Below are 5,686 nucleotides of genomic sequence, written 5' to 3' on the forward strand. Positions count from 1 at the left end.
CTGTGGCTCAAGTGGTAGAGCATTAGCCTTGCACAAAAAGAGCTTAGAGATAGTGCACAGGCCCTGAAGTCAGGGGATCAGCACAAAAAAAGAAGGAAGGAAGGAAAAAATAAAAGGAAGGATGGAAGGAAAGGAGGGAGGATGGAAGGAAAGAAACCCTGTCTAGTGTAGGGTCCTTAGTGATGGTAGTTGGGAAGTTTTGAGCATCCTTTTCTGCCTTCAGAGTTGTTGTCATCATAAGTATCTTTCACTGATGGACAGGATGAGAGCTGGTTACAAATTTGCCATCCTCTTGCCTCCACCTCCTAAGTGCCTGGATTATAGGGGGTGCACCATTAATCCCTCCTGAAGGTTTATGTTTAGTGCTCCCCCTTTTCCTGGGTAGCTTGTCCTTTTCAGGTGAAATATAAAGCCCTGGGGCTGGGAATGTAGCTTAGTGGTAGAGTGCTTGCCTAGCATGCATGAAGCCCTGGGTTGATTCCTCAGTACCACATAAAGAAATAAGGCTGGAAGTGGTGCTGTGGCTCAAATGGTACAGTTTCTTTTCCTCAAGGAAAAGAAACTCAGTCAGTGCCTAGGCCCTGAGTTCAAGCACCAGGACTGAGATATATTCTTTACTTGAAGGATTTAGTGAGGATTTTTTTCCTGACTTTGATGGGTATTATTTTATGGTCACAACTTCAAAAGGGCAGCAGCATTCTGGGCTCAGGATTTTTGTCCACCTTAGGCTCTATCAATTCTGCCCATGGGGGACAGGGGACCTTAGGGAAGAAAGAAGATCTTCATGACTGAGCAGAACTAGTCAGGAGAAGCTGGTTCTTGTCCCACTACTAAGAGGACACCTGTGTGAGAGCACACTGTGTATGCTTATTAATCAACATTGTGCTGGGACTAGCAGCTTACCTGGGGGACTTTGGAGGCAAACTTAGTGTGGAATGAGTGTCCAAAAGGGTGACTTTGGGGTGAAACGTCACTGAGAAATTGCCATAGGTGAAGGAGTTTGGGAAAGACTGAATTTTGGGAAGAAACTTTACTGGAAATGATAAAGCCCTTCCTTCCTTCCTTCCTTCCTTCCTTCCTTCCTTCCTTCCTTCCTTCCTTCCTACCTCCCTCCCTCCCTCCCTTCCCTTCCCCTCCCCTCCCTCCCTCCCTCTCTCCTCCCTCCCTTCCTCCTTTCCTTTCTTGTGCTGGTCTTGGGGCTTAAATGCAGGACCTGGGTGCTATTTTTGAGCCTCTTTGTGCTCAAGGCTAGTGCTCTACTACTTAAGCCACAGAACAACTTCCAGCTTCTTCTGAGTAGTTTATTGGAGATAGGAGTCTCATGGACTTTTCTGCTGGGGCTGCCTTCGAACTAAGATCCTCAGATCTCAGCTTCCTGAGTAGCTAGGATTACAGGTGTGAGCCACCAGCAGTCAACTACTTTGAGCATTTTTGGTGTTTAATTGGGGGTAAGAGTCTCAAGGACTTTCCTACCTGAGTTGGTTTTAAAATGTGATCCTCAGGTCTCAGCTTCTTGAGTAGCTAAGATTACTGGTGCCTGGCTTTTTTTTTTTTTTTTTTTTTTTTTTTTGCCAGCCCTGGAGCTTGAACTTGGGGCTTGAGCACTGTCCCTGGGCTTCTCTTGTTCATGGCTAGCACTCTACTGCTTGAGCCACAGTGACACTTCTGGCTTTTTCTGTTTATGTGGTACTGAGGAATGGAACCCAGGGCTTCATGCATGCCACAGTCCCAGCCCTCTTTTTTGTTTTTTGAGAGAGGATCTTTTTTGTATGTATTATTGGACTGGCATTTGAATGCAGGGCCTGGGCACTGTCCTTTAGCTTACACAGGGTCTTAATCAAAGTGTTGAGAGCAACCAGTGCTAAGAATCATAGCTTAAAGAAGATTCTGTATAGCTTGACCAGGCTGAGCCTATGGCTTGACAATAAAACCACTATCATTTTCTGTACTTTTTTTGTTTGTTTGGCCAGTCCTGGGCCTTGGACTCAGGGCCTGAGCACTATCCCTGGCTTCTTTTTGCTCAAGGCTAGCACTTGAGCTACAGCACCACTTCTGGGCGTTTTCTATATATGTGGTGCTGGGGAATTGAACCCAGGGTTTTATGTATGCCAGCCAAGCACTCTTGCCATATTCCCAGCCCCCACTATCATTTTCTGAATCTCACAAAATTCCAGATTGCTTTTAAACAGTAGAGGAAATTGCTTTAAACCCCAAACACACTGGATATAGTTGCACATCTGTAATCCCAGCACTTGGGTGGCTAAGGAAGAAGGATTGTGAGTTCAAGACCAGGCTAGGCTATATAACAAGGCTCTTTCTAAAATAACAAAGCATTATGTAACTGTACCCCCTCTGTACATCTCCAATAAAATTTAATTTAAAAAATAAAAAAGCTAAAAAAATTAAAGAAACGAAGTAGAACAAAAAAAGGCCAAACAGAAGAGCGTAGCACTGTGTCAGCCTAGCTGCTGTGTCCCCACACACCTTCTTCCAAAAGCTGGGAAATCAGCCATTTACTATCTGTTAAAGCATTCGATAACCCACAAATGAACATGGATGCTGGTGTCCACTGGAGAACTAAAGGATATCTTTCAAATCTAATACATGTGGTAAAAATAAACATTTTTTCATAAAGTTAATGGAGCAAGGCTGTTTATCTTATGTCATGTACTTGAGATTGCTCCACTGGAAGGAGACAAGAATTGATTAATGCAGGGAGCTGATCTTGAAATCTGTGGTGGTTGGAAAATAGTTTTTCTACTTCCTGCCACATACTGTCCCTGAGCTTTTTGCCCAAGACTAGTGCTTTACCATTTAAGCTATAGCTCCACTTCCAGCTCTCTTGCCTGAGCCGGCTTCAAACTGTGATCCCCATATCTCAGCCTCCTGAGTAGTTAGGATTACAGGCATGAGCCACCAGTGCTCAGTCCTACCAGGCTCTTTTATGCCTCTTTAAGGACGTTATTGGTGGCAGACTTTCAAATGTTATGCCAAGTCGCAAAACGACCACCAAGAAGGCCACCGAGACTCAGACGTTCTGAAATGCAAAAGCAAGGCAAGGCTTTATTCAAGCGAGCTGCAACTCAGGTCTCATCCTACCCACTGACACAGCGGAGGTTAAGAGGAAGCCCCGAGCTGCGATTACACAGGGCTTATAAAGGCAAAAAAATAGCTACAACAATCAGGTGTTCAAGCAAGCAAGATTAGGACACAGGTACAAATCTGATTGGCTCAGGGCTCGAGGCATTCTGGGGGCAGTTAGAGTTAAGCATTCCCAGTGGTTAGGGTTCTTGACCGACTGGGCCCTAATAAGCTTGTCCTGTGTTTGCTCACAGGGCCTGCTTATCTCAGGTTCACGTGGTAAAGTGGGGTTCGCGTAGTAAAGTGGGGCCTGACTTTAAAGTCTGGCACTTCACCAATACCAGAGAACAACTTGTAATGAGAATTCTAATACATCTTCAGGTTACAGCTTAGACTCAGGGCCTGGGCACTGTCCCTGACTTTATTTTTGCTCGAAGCTAGCACTCAACCACTTGAGCCACAGAGCCACTTATGGCTTTTTTGGTTTAGGTGGTGCTGAGGAATCAAACCCAGGGCTTCATGCATGCTAGGCAAGTACTCTGCTGCTAAGCCACATTCCCAGCCAACCAGAGGAGTTTAAGTATACAAATTCAAGTCAAATATGGGCAAAACCAATCAAATAATAACAACAGAAAACTCTTCTGCCTCAGGGTAGAATAACACAGAATCAGCTGGGCACCTGTGACTATCATCTGTAATCCTAGCTACTCCAGAGGCTGAGACCTGAGGATCCTGGTTCAAAGCCAGTCCAGGCAGGAAAGTCCATGAGACTCTTATTTCCAATTAACCACAGAAAAAGCCAGAAGTGGAGCTGTAGCTCAAGTGGTAGAGCACTATACTTGAGCAAAAAGGAGCTCAGGGACAGCAGCACCCAATCCCAGAGTTCAAGCCTGAGGACCAGAAAAAAAAGAAAAAAGAAGTTCAAAGCCAGCCAGCCAGCCAGCTTTTTCTGTGTCTGTGTTATTGAGGAATCTACTACTAAGCCACATTCCCAGCCCACACTTATTTTTATTCATTCATTTTAGATTTTTATTCTCTTGAGGCAGGGTCTGTCTATGTAGCCCTGGCTGGCTCCGCCTTAGCTTCTCAAGTGTGCCAACACTTAGTGAAGTAGTGAGCACAATGCTTTCTACAAACGACTTATAGTCACATGACCTCCTGGAGAAGGACTACTCTGTTCTCAGTTGAATGCTGAATAGTTTGACTTCCAGTCTCACTCCAATGTCAGTCTGGAGGTTGGGTGAAGGGGTTTATCTTTTTTTTTTTTCTTCTCTGAGCTCAGATGTGGTTAGGGTATCTGCTGAGTACTGGAGCTCTTTCTTAGTATTTCAGATCTTGAACAAAGCAGACAGAACCCTGCCCTTGTGCAGTTCATTCTAGTCAAGTACAGACAGTGAGACAGAAAGTCAAGACAATAAAACTGGCCACAGTGGTTCAGGCCTGGAACCCCAGCGCTGGAGAGGCAGTCAGGAGGATCAGAAGGAGTAAGGCTCAAGGTCCTTTACCTGACTTACACAACTCTAAACCCTCTGTACCTCATCTTTGTAATAATCCTTCAAAGCTCAAGACTAGCCTGAACTATATAGGTAGATCCTGCCACAAAAAAATATAAACACACAAACAATAGCTGGGTGTTGAGGCTGAGTTCTGAGGATCGTAGTTCAAAGCCAGCCCTGAGAGGAAAGCCTGTGAGATTCTGATCTCCAATTAGCCACAAAAGAAACACCCTGAAGTAAAGCTGTGGTTTAAGTGATAGAGCACCAGAATCATGTGAAAAATCTAAAGGAAAGCAAAAACTTAGTCTAGAGGTGTGGCTCAAATGATATAGAATCAGCTGTGAACAAGCCAGCAAGACAGACAACCATGAGGCCCTAGGTTCAAAACCCTAGTACCAGAAACAGAGTGAGAAAGAGTTGAAGTGAGGGGCTAGGAATATGGCTTAGTGGTAGAGTGCTTGCTTTGCATGCATGAAGCCCTGGGTTTGATTCCTCACTACCACATAAACAGAAAAGGCTGGAAGTGCTAAGCTTAAGCAAAAGAAGCTCAGGGACAGTGGCCAGGCCCTGAGTTCTGGCAAAAAAGAAAAAAAGAAAAAGAGCTGAAGTGAGAAACGGCTGAAGATGAGGGAGTAGTATAGCTACTTGAGAGAAGAACCATCTAGGCAATGACATATGCAAAGGCCCTGAGGGCCGAGAAGGTGAGGTGGTGCTTGGCTTGTTTGAGGAATGCCAAGGCAACAGTGTGGTTGCAGAAGTACTAAGAAAAGGTAAGAATGAAGGATGGGTGCTGGCAGAGTGACTCAGTGGTCGTAAGCATGAGGCCCCGAGTTCAAACTCTAATAACACCACATGCTCGTATATGTGTAGAGGGGGGAATGTCACAAGCAGAGAAGAAACATGTAACTAAGGATTTTATTTATTTATTTATTTATTGTTTTTGGTAGCTGAGTTTTGAACTTAGGGCCTTGAGCCTTGACCTCACCTGGTTATTAGTTACTGATTTATTGGACTTAGGATTTTAAAGCCTCTCTTTGGCTGCCTTACGAGGCTCGACTCCAGAGAGAAGGGTAGAAGCTAGAAGCCCAGTTACAGGGAGCCAGGTAGGA

This window comes from Perognathus longimembris, chromosome 15, assembly GCF_023159225.1.
Source record: "Perognathus longimembris pacificus isolate PPM17 chromosome 15, ASM2315922v1, whole genome shotgun sequence".
Lineage (NCBI taxonomy): Eukaryota > Metazoa > Chordata > Mammalia > Rodentia > Heteromyidae > Perognathus > Perognathus longimembris.